General features: G+C 50.8%; 1 protein-coding gene across 5 annotated transcripts in view; it reads right to left on the bottom strand.

The window, feature by feature from the left end:
* MAPK4 (mitogen-activated protein kinase 4) overlaps positions 1-14,867 on the bottom strand; it is a 46,358-nt gene extending 31,491 nt beyond the window's left edge. For 2 of the 5 annotated variants that reach the window (XM_030005060.1, XM_030005055.1), the window contains exon 1: positions 14,751-14,867. The gene's annotated coding sequence lies outside the window, so the exon portion shown is untranslated. Of the gene's footprint in view, positions 1-858; positions 1,019-1,088; positions 1,145-9,302; positions 9,325-14,750 lie in introns of those variants that run through there. The other 3 variants (XM_030005059.1, XM_030005056.1, XM_030005057.1) reach the window with 3 other exon arrangements.
* Positions 14,868-19,398: the final 4,531 nt, after the last annotated feature.

The raw sequence follows: 19,398 nt of genomic DNA, 5'->3' as shown, positions 1-19,398 counted from the left end.
TAAACTACAGGATCTGGTTCCCTGCTTTGCAGCCTCCCGCACCTCCCAGGAGTAAGAGGTTTTTATCACAAAGTTGGGGGCCCCATGCCCTGTGCGTCCTGAGACCCTCCACACACCCTGATACCTATCCGCTGTGCTCTGCACCAGCCCCACACCGGGCACCCTGGGAGAAGCAAGCACATCAGGAGACCAGATCTGGCAGATGGGATCCCAGGGAAACAGGAAAACAGGGGGCAAGAACCCATCCCAGCAAAACCAGTCTGATCTCAGAGGAATGAGCTGTTCCCCAAACCTCAGGATGAACACGGCCGACCGCTGAGCCTTTGAAGGATGCTGAAGATCAAGCGATGCTCTTGTCCCGTGTGTCCTCAGCTACCTCAGTGCTGGGGTCTCCGCCAGACACACCCTGTCCCAAAAGCATCACAAGCCTATACACAGATACTGGCAAGCACTTGGACCTGTCTAAAAGCCATCTGCAAAGTCAGAGGGCTGCTGTTGTGAGCTCCTGTGAGTGAAGCTCTTACTAATTACCACTGGCAGAGTCCTCCCCCTGGGCAGAATCAGACCCTCTTACACCAGAGCTGGTTATAGCAACGAGTCAGAGATTACTACAGTCAAATCGATGGGCACACTCCGGGTTTCTGAACATGGGTTTTATCCTCCCAGCTTCACTAGAGCTGCCAATCCACAGCATATCAGGCACCCTGGGTGATCTGAAGCAACGTGTTTTTCAGGAAGAGTTTTTTCCTTGGGGATCTATCATGCCCTGACAACCCAGCTGTACCAAACAACGGCCATGCAACCTGCCCAGGAGTGGATCATATACCTATTTCCCCCAAAATAGTACTTATCAGATACCTTTCATACCAGCATCCAAACGGAAACCCACTGAGGAGGAGATGAGCAGAGCTGCCGCCAGCAAAAGGCCAGAAGGCACCAAGTAACACTCCCAGAAGGAAGGTGAAATGTCCATAAGCCTGTGGGAAAAGCCGGAAGGAGAAGGCAAAACCAAAGGGAAGCAGCACAAAAATGACCCCAGAGTCCTGGCTTGAACAGTAGTAAAACACACACAATTTTCCCATGCATACCATTGTAGCGTTAAGCGAGCTGAGCAGCATCACTCAGCACTGCAAAGCCACCTCTGCTGCCCAAGCCTCTTGTAGGAAAATAGGAATTTTCCTCCTTAACAGCTAGGGCACTTGTGGCTAGGCCAACTTACACTCAGAAAAAAAAAAAAAAAAATCAGACAACGCTCATTAGTTCACAGAAAGAACAGAAAACAATGAAGAAGTTGCTGACATTCGCAGGGATTTTAAGCGGTGCGGGAAAGCCACCCGGCTGCCCCTGGCCAGACAGCCGTTTTTGGTAAATCAGCCATGGCAGGGGGCTGCGAGCAGCTGAACACAGGCGAGACGTGGGGAAAAGTCTCATTTCCCAGGGGGACCAGCATGTGAAACCGCTCCGGGCTCGGTGGTCTGCAGCCAGCCAGCCAGCAACCAGACAGTGCCTTGAACAAACAGGGCTCAGTACATGCGCCCCGCAGCCAATGCACCCTCTCCCACCAGCCTAAGTACATTTGTTTGATGTGGTATTAAGCTGGAAAAGCCCAGCTCCATCTCAATGAAGGCATCCGCCTGTGTCAAGCTGTCCACGACAGACAGACATACATCGTAGCCGGTGTATTTTGCTGCACCTGTAGCCTCCATCCTGCTCCCCCGTCAGACCTAGTCTTGCCAGCTGTGGTTTTCATGCTGCATGGGCTTTTAATGGCTGACAACACATTGATTTAAAACCAGCAGAATTATTTCCATTACCTAAATAAAGCAATTCCTAGAATGGATGACTCAGAAGCCACTCCCCTAGCCATAAATCAGAGCGGAAACACGATACCTCATTGGGGCAAATCACTTTGCCCTTTTGGTTTGGCACCTACAGTCTTTTCTTCTAAAAACGAGATGAGAAGACCTGCTCTCTGCCAGCACTTTGTCAGAGAGCTGGGTCTTAGCTCCCCAGGACACCGCGGGTCAGGACTTTGCCTGTGTTATCACTGGAGGGGCTGGACCAAGATAAGCAAAAGCAGGATGGTTATTAAAAAAAAAAAAAAAAAAAAAGAAAAAGAAACAGCCCAGGAGGTTTTTTTACTGTGACTGCGGAGCCTGCACCAGGAATTTGCCCCAAAGGAGGTATGTGCAGCACGCGCCGGCAGGCAGAGAGATGGCAGAGCAACTCCTTTGACTTGCCCCTACCCTCCGTGGGCCCCAGGAGGTACCTCTGCGAGCAGAGAGCCTGATGTCCTCTCAAAACACTGTGCTGGGATCTCACAAAAGTGCTTGCACTTGTGTCTCTTGGAGATTAACCTCTCCCTTAATCCCTCTGCTCACTGACAAATCTCATCCAGTTTATTTTGGGGGACGGGGCTGGACCTCTTGCAGATCTGCATGCTCAGCTTGGGAAAACAATGAAGACAGGCTTTATGGAGAGGAAAAAAACCAAAACCCTGCATTTGTCTGCAGAAACCACTTTGTAAAAGGTTTCCACTCCCACTCCTCCCACTGCAATCCCGCAGCGATGGCCTCACGCTGCTGCAGCCCCAACACAGCAAAAGAGATGCTCCCCCAGCGACTGAGAAAGGAAAGGGGGTAAAACTATGCGGTGCGGAGATTTGCCCAGTGCCCCAGCCAGAAACACCCCCCCGATGTCCCCCTCTCCTCCTAGGCAGCTCGGGGCAGCTGTACCTCCAGCCACATGCTCTTGCCTCCATCGTCCTCGAGAGGAGCGAGCGATCAGAGACATCCATCTACGAACAACCCTCTGGGAGGGAGACGGCAGCTTTCGCTGAACCGACGCTCCCCCGAGGTGCCGGCGCTGCCGGACCGAGGGGCATGGCTGCTGAGCACGGCAAGACCAAGTATGCAGAGAACGTGACCTGTAACCCATCGTAAACAGCACAGGCATAGGTTCAAACCTCAAGGAGAATTAATCATACATCCAGGAGACTGTCCAGATGTGGTATTTCACCATACGCTTTGTCATATTCGGCCACCTTGATCCACATGTACAGGGGTTTAGGTAGCAACACCTCCTGGAAGATGTTCCTCTTCAAGGGCAGGCTTGAGCTGCGTTTCAAGCCCAAACTGCTTCACCACTCCTACAGACGCAAGCCCTTGCTCACAGTCAGGTTTCTGCAGCGCACACCTCTGCTCCGTGTTATCTCCCAGCACAACTGAAAGGGCAGCCCCTCCAGCCTGACCCACACGTCCAGCCCGCCCGCCCCATACATCCAATCTGCCTGGGGAGCAAGGCAGGTCCTTCCCAACGGTGGGGACTCGGCATTCCAAACTTCAGCCCTTTCCTTGGTCTGACTCCCTAAAGAACAGGGCCACAAGGTCCCACACCTGCAAACAGATGCTGGAGACCAGGAATCCCACACTGAACAACTTCACACGGCAAAGCTCCCAGTCTTCTACTCTGGGAAAAAAGTCTCTGCTGTTTTAATGCTTCCCAGTCTCATGATTTTGGGAGACCGTGGTGCGTAGTCGTGGGATGCCAGCAGCCAGCAAAGCTGAAAGCCGGTGGCAGTGGAAGAAATGTGCTGGCATCGTCAAAAATAACGCAGGAGATTTTCTAGAGAATTAAAACAAAAATGTTGTAAGTCCTGGTCTAAAATAGCCCAAGCAAACCAAAACACACTCCTAGTGACTTTTAGCCATCCAGATAATAGATGGGGAATAAAAGGCTTTGCTGGACCACTGCTAAAGCTTGCTCTCAGTATAATCACTGACTACTATAACGAGATTACGTGGATTAGCTGTATTTTAAGGGAACGTCAATGAACTGGACAACCTTTCTAGGTAGGTTTTTAGTGCTACACAGAATAATACCGGAAAGACATCAAACCAAGGCAGCTATTTTTAGAAAGCATTCCTCTAAATAACCTAGGTGGAGAGAGATCGCAAGGCAACAGAGGTGCATTAACGCAGGCAGTAGCTGAATGAATGAATGTTGCAGAGAAAAACAGATTTATCCCTGGTTTCTTTTGGCCGAGTTGCACAAGAAATTAATTCAGCTGGACCCAAGCTTGTAATCCTCCAATGCTGTGTTGTGAAACGCACACAAATGTTGGAGGGAATGAGCAACCCAGGAGGCACTCTGCTAAGAGAGGAAAACATGAGGCCAGGATGATCCAGGATGAACACGCTGGGGTTTGTGCCTGGTGCCCTCAAGTCCCCCCCCCCGGCTACAGACAGGGCCCGTGCCTGGGAAGGTACCCCCCAACCAAGTCTGAAATTAGACTTCATCATCATCACGGCATCCTTCACCACGTGGGATGCAGTAGCTATATCCCACGCAGAGAGCAGCAGTAGCAGTCCACTGAGGTGCAGACAGACAGGCGTTTGCCCAGCACTCGGAGGGACGGGTCTGTTTTATAATCATTGCACTCTTGCTCTGAAAACCCAGTGATCACATTCTCGCTCTCATTTTCTACTAACTAACCTCACGATTTAAGAGCAACTCTCAGAGAATCCATTTTTTCATTGCTTTTTGTCCCTGGAGCTTACTCCTGCAAAACACCCAGCAACTTCAAAATAAGCTGGATGCTGCACAGTCTAAAGTCTTCTACTCTTCTTTTCCAGGATGGATCCAAGCTGGAGCCTTGGGGACTGAAGCCTGGAAATTTTACTTCCCATGTTCTATCCAGCCACATCTCTGCACCTTCTCTCTCGTTGTGACTCAGACAGGGCTTGTGAATAAAAGCCAATTAGGGATTAAGCATCAGAACAGCAGAGCAAAAGGATGGCCCCTACCCAGGCAGCTCACAGCCTGGGATCTTTAGCTCCCACCCTGGTGAAGCAACAAAAATAACCCATTAAAAAGTCACTTTAATTGCCTTGCCAGTGGTTTGCACAAACTCCAGCTAATGCTTGAGGTTAAAAATTAATTAAGCCTTAAATTGTAAATTCTCTTCCATTCCTCCCACTTCTACCCTTAAATTTTAATGGGGTCATGATGAGAGGGGAAACAGATCCAGCCAGTCCTCCAGCTCTTGTACCCAGCTCCTCTGCAACAAGGACCAGGCTCGCTTCTGCTGGGTTTGCTCAACCAAGGGTTCCCATTGCAGGCACCCATGCTGTTTTGGAACACACCACCCAGGCTGCTGCCTAGATGCAATTAAGACAGTCACGAAGTTGATATTCTTCATGCCAGAAAGAGTCTTAACCAGGATGAGAAAATTGAGAGGGTGCAACCATGCCGTGGTCCTCCAGAACCCTGGGAGGATCTGCTCCATCCCGCATGGGGCTCGTGCTTCTCAGACTTTGCCCATCACTTTGTGTCCACGTTTACTGCTACTCAGGAGGAGAAATGTTGCACCACCACACTTTTGTTGAAAAAAAGATGCAAACAGGAGGCAAGCACATGCAGCAAAGCCCAAAAGGCATCTCACAGTGGAGCACTGCCTGCCTGCTGCCTGGCTATCACTGCCTGCTACGCGAGGATCATCCGAACTGAGCACGATCCTGCTCCCCATGAAGAGCTGGGTGCCCAGAAGGGAGGAGGGAGTGAGACAGCAGCTCCACAGCAAAACTGGGAGGCTGCTGAAGTTTTGGGCTGGTTTGCTCCGTTTTCAAATCTGATGCTTTAAATGCAGGGCTAGAGCATCAGCCTGCCCTATGCTTCGCTGAGAGCAATGCAGGTGAGGTCCTCTACACCAGCTTGGGCTCTAGACCACCGGTGCCCAGCATTTAGCCAAATATTGCTCTGAAACATCCCTTCCGCTCTGCACAGGGCTGTAAAAGAGTGATCAGGATGGAGCAATTTCACAGCCTTAATCCATTTCTTCACTTTTGGCTCCAGTGGGCGGTAAGATACCCATTTTGCAAAAGGAATCATGCTAAGAAAACCTGGCTGAGTGGTTTGGTTTGCAAGACTCAAGTCTTGGAGACTTACTATTTTTTTTTTTCCCTTTCAATATCTATTGCTCAAAAAATGCTTATGTTTCTAAAGCATTTTGCAGATCTTACAGTACTTTGCTGGGAAAAAGGAAAGCTGACAAACATATTATGGCAATAAAGATTATATTTTCTGTCTGAGTAGTAGCAGGCACATGAGATTTATTCAGATAAAAAGAGGCCAGCGTAGGAGATAAGCTTATATTCCAGGATGTAAACCTAAATCATGGGAAGATTTAGAGACTCCACGGGGAATGGGCATCCTGCATTCCCCCAGTGGAGGAATTCCTGCATTAAAAGCAGCATCCCCATACTCTTCCCAGGGTCTGCAGGACTGTCTGCCCTCCTCAGTCTCATGGCAGCAGTGAAATGAAACGGGTGAGATGAGCAAAAGCACCAACCCGTGCTGCTCCATAGGGAAAAAGGAGAAGTTCTCCAAACTTTGCCATCACAGTTTTTCCCCTAGTTGTTCAGCTACTGCATTTATCCTGCGACTGCTCCTGGGATCTGCTGAAACACACAACATTTTCATGTACTGAAAAGATGTTGCAAGTATTATAATTGGAATTTCCTTCAAATTTCTCCCCTTTTTCCAAAACGCACTCTGCCCATTTTGTTGCATTTGAAGAGCAGACAGCAATTAGCTTTCCGGCTCAGAGATGCTTTTTTTTTTTCTCTCTCATCCTTAGACCCATCATTCTAACAGATGAGAATGTGGCATTTCTAATGACTTAAAGAGACAAAGACTGTAAAAGCCTTTCCCGAATGCAGAATTGCCTCCACGCTCTCCAAACACACAAGATAATGAGGCCCTTCAAGTGCCGTGATCAAACTCCTTTCTACCAGCCTGATTAGTGCCGCTAACAATCTTGCTTGTGTCTCCACCATCCTCACCCAGTTCAGCAAAGCGCTCTCTGCAGCATTTACACTTTGTTAATCAGTTGGTATTTACCAGAAATTTGAGTTGCTTGTGCTGAGCTGTTCTGCCTGCTCACCTGCCTTAACGTCAGGGGATGCAGTGATGCAATCGCTAACCCCGGGCAAAACCCAGCACCGAAGAGGCACGCAGATGGCGCAGACGTCTGTCATGCCTAAAATCAAGCAGGTATTTTGGGAGCAGGTGCAGCCATCTCACTACTCTCAGAATTTTTGTTTTCTTTTTAAATAAGCAGAATGAGCCTACGTCTAATAACAAGAGCGGCTAAGACTCAGGTGAATCTGGGATGTGAGACAAGTTGAAAAGTCAGTAATATCAACCATTGATATTGTTTGGCAAACGTAAAGCCCATCAAGATGCCCTTCGAGATTTCCCTGACCCTTATTCAAGTGAGAAAGGAGATGACTTGGCAATGATACCGTGCACATCACGATCCCTTCACAGCCACCAGTTACGACTCGACCTTTATTTTCCTAAAAGAGTCTCATAAAATTTCACATTTCCTTGTTCACCTCTTGTACCAAAAAACCCCAAACTGACCTCAAGTGTAAAGCAAAAACAGGAAAAAAAGAGAAACATGCATAGAAAATTTCAACTTTGCATTAAAACTTATCTCACTGAAGCTTAGCAAATGGTGGCATGGGAGTGCAGGAGCGAGGAACACATGCCAGCTGCCATTGCTAGCACAGCTGCATGCACATCTGGCCCCAGTCCTGCAGCATCCCCTTCAACCTAGTAGCAACTCCAGGAGCAACAAGAGACCTGCCCCTTTCCACCATGCAAGCTTTTTTTCTGCTTCATGAGGCTTCCCTTCTTGGTTCCCACATATTCCCACATCCCCGCCAGCTCCCTGGCCACCCATTCCCCGCTCCCAGCTTTCCTTACCAAGACGACTACCTTCACAGAAACAGCAGCAGTCTGCTCCGTGCTTACTGCCTTACTAAAAGCACATATTTATTTCTAATTTATGGCATTTCTGAGCAAACTCAGCCTGGGAGATACGTGGAAGGAAACTAAGGCTGGCCTGCTCATTTCAGGCTCAATGAATTAAAAAAAACAGGGAGAAAGCATTCCCAGAGAGCAAAAGAATTGTAATTCTTAAACAAAATTATCTGAAATACTCTCCAGGTCAGATTCATTGCTTGTAGAAGAGATGCAAACCAGTCCCCATGTTTCAAGCTGCAATACTGACAGAAATGCAAAGAAACAACCTTTTTTTTCTCTTCCCATTCTCCTTGATCTCATTTTAATTGGAACTGGTCCCAGCTGAATCAGATCCCGAGAAGCCCAGCACCTACCCTCTGTCCTTGAAGTCATTTTAAGCCGGGACCTATTTCCACATTCACGTTTCCAGCCCTGCCTCCTCACAGCATGCAAGGGTTTAATTTACCTTTACCCAAAGGCACTTTCTAATAGTTCAAAACTTTCCGTATTTCACAGGACGGGGCAGGGGGAGTTAATGGAGCACACAGCCCCGGCGAGGGGCCGGGTACAACCGGTGCTGTGACGGCAGACATGGGATGATATTCCACCTTAACTGCAAATGTGATCCAGCCTGCATTTTCTTCTGCCTCCTCTCCTCCATAAACTCCCAGACCAGGAGCATGCAGTTTGGGGCTGGGAATACCCCCAGCTCCTTCCACAGGGATCGGCAGCATCACAGCCACGAAAAATAAGACATGGGGAAGGGGGAACAAGTCCTTCCAGAAAGGCTCATGCCTCCGTAGCTGATGTGCTGTATTCCCCCTGCCCTGCTTCAATCGCACATAGGAACAAGCCTCTCTCAGGGTCCAGAGATGATCTGCAGGGTTTCCTTTATGAAAGGATTTTGGGAGGAGGGCTTAGGAAGCATCCAGAGGGAAGCAACCTGTACTCTGAAACATGACATTTGATTAGGCTTTTTATCTTAGTTTACATAGCTAATTGTTGCAGGTGTATCATTTACCATGTAATTAATACTGTTGTAAAATCAGGTGTAGCCAAGAACTGACTTGTGCAAACAATCCAAGCAGCTGGGACAGATGGACACCAACGGGTATCGGCCCTGGGGGTTGTTTGCTCTTCCCTGAATCCAAAGGGATCCTAACATGAAGCTGAGGCACAGCCAAGCCACTTCCCCAGGAAATCATATGGACTCAGAAAGTCTCCCATCGCTCAGCCTGGGAGTAAGACAACAGCTCAGGACAGCAGAGGGTAACTTTTTAGCCCCGGCAAGTCACGGCCGGTGGGGAATGCACTAAGGGTGCAAGAGCAGATGCAAGACTAAGGGCACAAGGGCAGAATGCAGGTCTCCCACCTGCACGTGGCAGATCTACACTGAGTCCCAGGAGGGGACCGCTCTCCGTGCCACAGAGCGGCTGTGCGCCCAGAAAAACACGTAAGCATTCCTGCCAGTGACCTGATGGACACGCACGTACCTGGGCACCGCTTCTCACACCACTGGGAATGCTCACATCAACGCTCTGGAAAGCTTTTTCTTTGAGTTCCCCCACTCCTTCCCTTCCTCCTAGGAACGCCCGGAGGATAAGCATGCTAAAAGCCATGTAGCTCTGGGCTGCTGCAGTGGCGTGGGCTGGCCAGCTTCCTACAGAGATGACTGTTGTGTATAATATAGAAACTGAGCTGCTTGTTCCAAGCACAACCACCCCGGCTGCTTTTTAAAGACAGGCTTAGTTCGGATGCAAAGTGCTGCAGGAACAAGCAGCGCTAATTCCGCCTGCAGCCTTCAAGCCAGGGGAAGTTTTCAGTATGGAGATCTGGGAGCTTGTCCTGCTCCTGACCCGCTCCCAGGGACAGGGAGTGCCTGCAAGGTCAACCTGGCACCTTTCAGCAGGGCTGAAATCGGCTCCTGTAAATCCCCACATGCAATTCCGCCTGGAAAGCCCTCGAAGAAGATCACTGTTTAACCTTGCCCTAGCACAGATCACGGGAAACACAGAGAGGCTTCCCGCTGCCAAGCTTGGGCTGCACCGGTCGGCATCGTGCCTGCCTGGGAAGCGCAGCCGATGAGGTTTGCAAGGTGCAGCGGTTGGTTAGGAGAGGAATATGAAGATGTCGAGGCACAAAAGAGGAGATTCAGTGCTTAAACGTGCAAAAATAATTCAAACCATATGCAGTATGTGATTTTCTTCTGCAGTGGTGTCAAAGACACTCAAAGACCATTTGCTGGGCATTCGCAGGCCAGAAGCACCAAATTTTACTCTATTCTATGTGTTCAGCTGCACTGGTACAAGGAGGACAACATCTTGCCACTATTCATCACATACATACACCCAAAGAGGCAAATAAAAATACTACAATGCAAAAAACTAATGAATAATCAATACCAAACCCAAGGAACACACCAGTAAGTCTTTCGGATGAAGAGCTGCTGCTGGCACGTGGAGTAGCTCACATTTCAGCCTTAATTGCCCATGGAGCAGCAGCAGATCTATGTGATGAGGATGAAGCCAAAATGAACTGCCATGTCTAATGCAAGTCCTCTTCCATTACAGTTTCTTTCTGTTTCCGTGCTAGTCACAGAAACTACGAGCCCAAAATAATGGCAGCAGTGTCTAAATTTAAAAGGGCAAGTTTTACAAAGCCAAAAGCAATCGTTAGCATCACTGAGAGTAAGGGACTCGCTCGAAGCATCTACCAAAGCCCCCAAAAGTTACAAATCCAGAAAAACAGCAAGAGTTAAATCAGGCAAAAACCATTCTGGCAAAAATGAGATGTGGAAAATCCATGGAAACATGATCTTTCTAAAAGGCAAAGAAAAGGAAGAGGAAAAAGAAATGGCACTGAAAAGAAATGTCCAGGGTCGGTGACTGATGAGGACCTCTAAAGGAATCCATTAAATCTGAAGAGCCAACAGAATTAATTGTAAAGTAAGGCACTTTTTAAGCATGCTAGCGATAGGGAATTAGATAGCTGCTGGATTCACTATTAGGTACCATCAGTAACATTGGAAGTGAGTACCTGTGCTGCCGATGGGATGCTGGGGATGGGACAAAACAGTTACCAAAGAGGACAAGAGAAACTCAGTCTACAGATTAACCACGTGCATCCCATTGTGCAAAAGCAGGGTCTCTCCCAACAACCTCCTGTATAACCTGCCTTAAAACCCCTTAATGATAGAGATTTCAGTATTGCCAAACATCCGCTAAAATAAGGCATTTTAAAATCAACCAGTGAAACACAGGGAAACTGTGTAGTGACAGTATTTTAAGAAAGGACAGAAGGTGAAAGGCAGGAGCAGCAGGCAACCTGGGGTCAGCTCCGACTAGAACAGCAGGACAGAAATTTCAGGTAAATACACGAACTGGAGACTAAAAATACAATTCCAATCAGCCAGCTGAGTTTCCTGGAATTAGGTCTATTTAAAAGACTTATTTTTTCTTTGACAGCCAACAGGGCCGCATGACGCAGGCAACTCCCTCAACCCAGCGTTTGCCTGCATTTCTCCAAAGCACATAATATTTTGAGGAGAAGTCTCACACCAGGTGTAATGAACCCCACACACATTAGATGTGTGCCAGCACAGCCCCAAGCATGGCTGTTGATGGGGTGAGACCAGGGAGGGAAGCCAGCACCCAAGCACAGTCCTCAGGGATTTTTGTCGCTGCTCAGTCTCATCTGTGATTCCTTCTGGGAGATTAAATGTGAACCTGTAACACAAAAAAACCCAGTAACTAGTGGATGGTTGGCTGATGACAAAATTGCACAGAGACCCAAATCACCTTGGTGGACGTCACAGTCCAACAGACCATGCTTTCATGTGGTAAAGTAATACATGAGGCCAGAAAAGGGATCTCTGCCCGAGCCAGAAAAGGATTTGGGTGGACCGTGGGGCATCTCTTCTGTGTATTCTGTCAGAGCAAAGCCAGTGCAAAAGGAGGTGGTCCTTGAAGGTGCAATGGGAAATATGTCCATTAGAAGCTGGAAAGCAAGCTCACACCAACACACGGCATTGCCGAGGTCACGGCTGCATCCAGACTGGCACCTGGATGATGCGGTCACACCAGCCAAGTCCCAAGGGCGGCCACAAAAACCATACACAATGGAGCAGGAGCCTCTCAGCGTGAGGTTGTAGCACCTCAAATACTTCAGCCTCCTGAGGAGCAGGTGAAGAGGTGACCCGATCACTGCAGGCAAGGAGCTGGGAGTGACAAGTCACCTTTGTGACAAGGGCACAACAACATCCCCCCTCTGCAAGTCGAAGCTAGATAAGTTCAACCTTGAAATGAGATAGCATCTCCCCAGAGTGAGAGCAATTAAGTGTTGGCACAAGGTAGGAAGAAGGGGGGGGCTCACCATTGCTTAGAGCCATTAAAACAAAATTAACGGGCTGGTTTTTAACCCAGCCTTCTGTGTCTGCAGGAGGATGAGCTGCAAATGCTTCCCTGCAGTTGCATTTCTGCAACACCTCCCACCTGGGGACGTGGAAAGTTTCAGAAGCATTATTTATGCCTTAAAAAAGGCCTGAGTGGTAGGAGAACAGCAGGGTCATGCTAAAAAAGGAAAGATCAAGGCAAAAGGACTAAAAACCAAGGTTTGCAAGCATTGCACGAGATTCATCTCACTTAAATTGTGACCTCTTAAACTCAGATATCCAAGTCGGAACCAGCACCCTGAAGGACGTTCGCCTGCGCTGTATCTGAGGTTTACCACAGGGCGAAACGAATCCCATTCGGGAGGTGCCTATCCCCTCCATTTGGTGGGCGGCAGCTCAGACCAGACACCTTTAGATGCCCAAGTAAGGGCAAATGAATTGGATCCACCAAAACAGCTTCCACTGCAAGTGAGCTGCCTCACGCCACCTGGAAAATCGAGAGGCAATTTTGGCTTATAATGCCAATTGTGGCAATTTTGCCTTGCTGAGTTGCCCAGCACCCAGGAGGCAGAAGCAGGATGAGAAAAAGCTACTCCAGCACCTGGAGGCAGGTCTTCACGTCTCTGTTCTAGTTATAAAGAAGAGATAAACAGAGACCATGTGCATGAAGCACTCAACCTGGAGAGCTTGAGGTTGGCTGAGATGCTCGCGGTTCAGCATCCTTCTTTCTGAACACGGGTTATTTGATTGGGATTTCAGACCTTACTGGTCCTCACTAATAGGCTGGGCTCAGCTTGAGGAGGGAGAGGACTGTCGTGAGCCTGACTTTTCTCTGCTTCGGCTCTGAACCCAGGTGGAGGCTCACAGTGGTGGTCTCCCAAGCACAGGAGAATCGATGGTACGTGGGTTATCGCGTCCCTTTACCCTCACCTCTTTTGCAGGGAGGGGGAATGCTGATATGCTCACCTGCTGAATGTGAGATTTATCCTCAAAATATTACATGCAACTCCAGCCCTGGCTCCTGCGATATCCTCGCTATGGTCCTGGTCTCCCTTTCCCTACAATCCTTCTCACACATACCTCCACGGGGCTTCATTGTCACCTTCAACCTGATGGACATCTGTCCATCCAAAAGGAGGAAAGTGCACTGCAAATCTGAGTCTCAGTTACATGCCTTCATCATATCCAAGGTGATGATATCACCATCCCCAGGCCTCGTTCTGCAGGAGGCTGGGCTTCTGCTGCAGACCAGGGGAGGGAAAAGCACTCTGCGTTTCCTGGGAAGTTCCTGGTGCCAGGTAGGATTAGACACGCCTAATTAACAGTGAGGAGCAAGCAACACAGAGCTGAACGCAGGGACCGAAACCCCTCTCAGCAGTATCCAAGCAGTGTCTCCAAAACCAAGCCACCTGCTTCATGAAGAGAAGCCCTTGATATTGCCGCAACAATAGCCCTTCTCTAGCCGCAACATCCCCCAGGCATACAGACAAGAGATAGGTAGCAGAGGTACCCAAACACCTCCGACACCCCGAAAAGGCTGAGCTCTGGTTGTACACCAGACCCTGGGGGGACCCCTCTCCCCTAACCCACCCCACGCCTCGGCGCTGGAGGACACGGCCGGGCAAAGAGCTGTGCGGGGACAGCCTGTCAGAGCTGCTGGAACATCGGGGTCCGTTTTTTTCCGCCCCGCTTTCTGGTACTCACTCTACACCAGCCTGGGATGAATCTTCCCGAGGTGCCATGCCTCCCGGCGCAGCAGCCAAGCATGTGCTCATCACACATTAAGCACGTTTGATGGCCATTAAAGCCTGGACCGTCGCCACCTGCCATCTCCAGACCCGAGGGTCTAGTTCAGACTAGGAGTAAATAAATAAGACGGAGAGCAAAGGCAGCCTGCCTTGGAGGGGGAAAGAGGGAGAGAAGCAGGTTTCTCTCTCCGGACACGGGGAAGGGAGCCGGCAACCTGCCGGGCACGTTGACGCCAGCTCGGCTGTGCGCAGATTTAGCTGTGCAAGCCCGCAAGTCTGTATGCATATAAACATAAAGCGCGTACATACACATAAAGCAGGTGTAGAAGCGGAGAGAAGAAAAAGCAGACGCGTTCGCTCGTCCTCTCGGGCGCTGCAGGCTCCTTACGGATTTTAAACCCACCGTTGCAAGGGGGGGGGGGGGGGGGGGGGGGGTCTCCGGCCCGGCGGTGGCTGCGGGGCCGGGCCGGGCTGAGCCCCGGGGAAGGGCGAGACGACACCGGCACCGAGACCGGGACCGGCACCGGCGGGCGGTTCCAGGGAGGGCTCCCCCCAAGGCGGGTCCCGGCTGCCGGTCCCGAGGTCCGGTCCCACACGGGACAGGAGCGGGAAACCCGGGCAGCGAACCCGTTCACCGAACCCCGCCGTAACCCACCGCCCGCCCGCCCTCCGGCCGGCTCACCCCGCACCGCATCGCTTCCCGCCCCATAATCCCCTCACCGCCGGTCCCCGCCGGGGCTCAGGCCGGGGTAAACGGGAGCGGGGCGCGGGATGAAAGGGAACGGCGGAACCGCCGCACTTACCGCGGCCGCACCGCTCCGCCATAGCCCGGCTCGGCTCGGCTCGGCTCGGCGCACCGGCACCGCGCGCCCGCCCCCGCCGCTGACGTCACCCACCGGCCTCAGCCGCCGCGCGGGGGCCACCTGCCGGGGGAGGGGGCGATCCCCGGTGAGGAGCCGCCGCGGGGGAGCCCGTGTGTCACCCACCCCGGCCAACCCTCAACGTCCCCGGGAGCGGACGCCTGAGGGGAGCCGGTGTCCCCCTCGCCGTCCCCGGGAGGAGCCGCACGAACGGCTCCGGTGTGTCCCCCCGCCCCGCCGCCGGCCAGCCCCTGTGAGGAGCTGCCTGAGGGGACTGGGTTCCCGCCATAGTCCCTGTGAGGAGCCGCCTGAGTGGACTGGGTTCCCGCCATAGTCCCTGTGAGGAGCCGCCTGAGTGGACTGGGTTCCCGCCATAGTCCCTGTGAGGAGCCGCCTGAGTGGACTGGGTTCCCGCCATAGTCCCTGTGAGGAGCCGCCTGAGTGGACTGGGTTCCCGCCATAGTCCCTGTGAGGAGACACCTGAGGGGACTGGGTTCCCGCCATAGTCCCTGTGAGGAGCCGCCTGAGGGGACTGGGTTCCCGCCATAGTCCCTGTGAGGAGCCGCCTGAGGGGACTGGGTTCCCGCCATAGTCCCTGTGAGGAGCCGCCTGAGGGGATTGGGTTCCCGCCATAGTCCCTGTGAGGAGCCGCCTGAGGGGACTGGGTTCCCGCCATAGTCCCTGTGAGGAGCCGCCTGAGGGGACTGGGTTCCCGCCATAGTCCCTGTGAGGAGCCGCCTGAGGGGACTGGGTTCCCGCCATAGTCCCTGTGAGGAGCCGCCTGAGGGGATTGGGTTCCCGCCATAGTCCCTGTGAGGTGCCGCCGAGGGGGGATCCCGCCTGGCCCCCCGCCTCAGGGTGTCCCTCACAGCAGGGGCAGGGAGGCTGAGGTGAACCCTCACTCTGAACATGGAGACAACCCAGGCTGGGCTTTCTGCCCTTTCCCCCCTCCATTGTAGCCAAGGTGTATTTTGTTTACCGGTATTAACGTGTGGGTTTCCAGCTCTGCACCAAGCCAGTGTCCCAGCAGCCCGTGAGCCACGCCGGGGCCTGCTTTGGCCCCAGGGAGCCCTGGAACATGACAGTGTCCTCCCGTCTGTCCCCGCTGAAGCCGGGCTTTTCCTGAGGAGAAAGGTGTAACGGATTTTGGGTAGTGCCCCAAGGGGCTGAGGGCTATTACAGGTGGGGTAGCTGTGGTCTTTCCACCCCCGGGTGGCATGACCCGCTGTGCAGCCTTAATGGAAAAAAATTCACCGTACGCTGTATTTGCAGTGTGAAAGAACAATTAAAGGAAGCTGCTTCAACAGTCTAAGTGGAGGAAGCACGATAGTTCGATAGTTATTGATCCCCTCCAGACAAGCATGCCACTTTGTTAGAGCTGGAGGAACCGAGCCTCCCTTGTCTTCCGCAGGGGAAATGGTGAGAAAAAATAAAAGAGAAAATGGTCCAGTAAATTAAACTCTCAGGGAATTACACAGGAGGAAATGAAGGTGTATAAACAATTTTTGGTGGTACAGTAATCTGTAACACCGCTCCACTGTTTCACTGGCTAAGATTAAAATGAACGTTCCCATCCGGTTACCCTGTGAGCAGGAAGGTATTGAATTGGTGCTTATGCCTGTGAATGCAAGGGGAAAAAATCAGAAGAAAGAGGAATAGGAGCTTTAACAGTTATTGTTAAAACCTCCCAGGGAAGCTGATGTCGTGTGCCCCGCATCACTGTGAGCTTAGGTGCCGCTTCCCAGTGCCTTTCAAAGCCGAGTGTGGAGGTTATTCCCCCGGCTGACACAGGTGACAAGCACCCAGCCAGGGAGAACGAAGGGCGTCCTGGGGCCCTCCCGGGAAGAGCTCGACTGGGGAAAATTGGGGTGTTTGGGCAAATATGTTCTCAAACGAGAGACTAATGAGATAAAACACTAACGAGATAAAGGGGCCTCCGTTCAAACGGGGTGATTAAACGGCAGTAACTCCAGGCGGCTATAGTTAGCTCGTCATCATCATGAAGCTAACAAGCGTAATGAATGGAAATACCTTATTTACGGTACGCGGTGTTGGTGCAACTCAAACCGTACGCCATAAATTGCAGGTTTTGGCACCTGTGGGTGTGTAATGGTGCCGTTACACACACACAACACGCACACAGAGGAGCTGCTGCTCTCCGGCGTGAGGTGGGTGCAAGGGTGCGTCTTTACAAGCAGGATGAAGAAAGATGGGATGATAACATGATAAGCGACTTAATTAAACACTATGGGGCCTGAATAGATAATCATGGGCCTGTGCTGCATCTTCATGCACAAGGAATTGTGTCTCTTTTCTAAGTGGGGAGAAGCAAAGCTCTCAAAAACCTGCCAGAGTGTTTACATCAATTTCCCCGTGATTGGTGAGGAGGGACCCGGCGCACTTGATCAAAGCAGGCAGCACTGTTGCCTGAAGCATGTGCCAATAATGGGAGCTATAAGAATCTCTTTTTTTCCACCCTGCCATAATGTGGTTTTTAATCCAGGCTCCCTCCCTTCCCTGTGTGAGACAGCCGAAAACACACAGGTGAGGCAAATGCAGAAAGGCGTAGCATTAGTCCTGCCTGAAACCCGGCAATTCAGCCATTCCGCTGCAGGCTTGGACTATCGGATACCTTTAGGAGTAGGGTGCTTTTCTCTGCTGTCTCCTTTTCCAGCGCTTATTTTCATTGAGAGAGGGGGCATTTTTATTGTCTAATCACAGCATGTGCAGCATTTTATTCAGAGCCTGAAATTCACCCCTTCCGCAGGCAAAGAAGCAGAAACCCACAGGGGTGACATTCAGACTGTACTGGGGGACTTACACCCTGTCCGGGTATAGATTTCACTCCAGTTGCATAATGATGCCGTTACACCCACTGCAAAATGTTTGTCTTGCATAATATTCTGTCTCCAGTTACAGGACTTATCCAACATATTTAGGAAGTTAAATTGTTAGCTACCAAAATAAACAGGACCTGAGTGTCTACAGCACTAATGACTTTCAGAAATCCCCGGCCAGATCTGAACTCAGCGACGTCAGTGAAGTGATACAAGTCAGCCTGGTGCCATTGTTTCCCGCTGGATACAGTACATTCAGCACATCGTTTTTGACACGTAACGCCGCCTTTTCCAGACACATCCCCGATATTTTATCAGCCCTTGGAAGAGGGTGCAAAACGTCAGTAGTTGCCCTGTCTATTAGTGACCTGCAGTAGCATGCCCTGGGATGAATCGTTAACGCTTTCACAGGCCCATACACAACACACAGAGAATAAAGACTCTTTTTCCATGACAAATTCCATAAAGTGAAGAACTAGTGAAAAAGTGGCCATATTTCCAGAAGTGCTAAGACCGGCTGGCTGCTGGGCTTTGGGGGCATCTCAGAACCCATGAAAAAAAAAAAATCATGCTTTTATTAACACTTGATAGGTTGCCTTTTCTCTATGCAGATGGGGAATACTGTTAGGAATTGCTCTGGGTTATAAGAATTTCCCATCTTAAAATTGCTTTCATGTGCTTGTGAGGAACCACAGGATAATTTATGTGGGAAGGGACCTCCAGAGTCACCTAGTCCAGCCCCCCGCCACTTGGAGCCCAACTCCTCGGATCAGGTTCCTCACAGAGTTTTCCAGTTGAGTCTTGACCATCTCCAGGGATGGAAGGTTGTACGGCGGCGTGGGGGAAGGGGATTTAACAGAATAGGGCTTCCAGTGGGAGGCAGCAAAAAAGAAAACAGTGTTTCTTGCCTCAGCAGTCTCCTCTCCAGGCTGCAGGCTGCCTACCCCACATGTACACGCTGCTCACCAAATTTTAGCTTTCCTCAGCACTTTGAGCTTGCAGCCCAATTTCATTCCGTCAGCTGTATTATTAATCAGCAGGCTGCAAATTATGTTGCTATAACCCACGTACTTTTTGTATTTTAAACTGAAAATAAAATAAATTGGTGCATAGTAAACAAATCCCAGCGTTCCGGGAGAAGCACGCAACTGGTGCAGCAGAGCAAGGGGAGCTGCGGGTGCTACGGGGCCAGGACAGCCGGGAGCCCATGGGTTGGAGAATAACCTTGTCGAGGCTGGACCCTCTTCTTGGGAGATTGAGATAATTAGTGGAGCGCTCGTCTGGACAGGCTCCGTACAGATCCCAGGGTAGCAAACACCCCTGTGAGACTGTCTCCCTCCTGCTTCTCACCCAAGGTGCCACTTTGTCTGCTCAACCAGGGGGGACGAACTCAAACCCCCGGGGTTTCAGCCCAGCTGAGCAGCCACATGGAGCTACCCAGAGAGCTGGGCACAGCACTTGCCTTAGCCATCGTCTCAACCCCAAACTGTACGAAGTGAATAGCTCTCTAAACAGAGGCTGAAAAAAGAAAAGGACAATATAAAATATTTAAAAAGCTCTTTGACTTCCTAACCTTTCATGCAGAAAAAGGACGCACAAAAATACCAAAAAAAGAGAGGCTGATTAATGGCTGGGCCAGAGCTATTCTCCCACGTCCATGTTTCCTATTCAAACTAAGTTTGCCTTCGTAAAGGTCAGTTTATATTTCTAGGTTCAGTGCAGCACACACTAGTTGGGCTTGGTACAAGAAAAAA

The sequence above is a fragment of the Aquila chrysaetos genome, chromosome Z, assembly GCF_900496995.4.
Source record: "Aquila chrysaetos chrysaetos chromosome Z, bAquChr1.4, whole genome shotgun sequence".
NCBI classification, from domain to species: domain Eukaryota; kingdom Metazoa; phylum Chordata; class Aves; order Accipitriformes; family Accipitridae; genus Aquila; species Aquila chrysaetos.
This window is presented reverse-complemented; position numbering and strand designations above follow the sequence as displayed.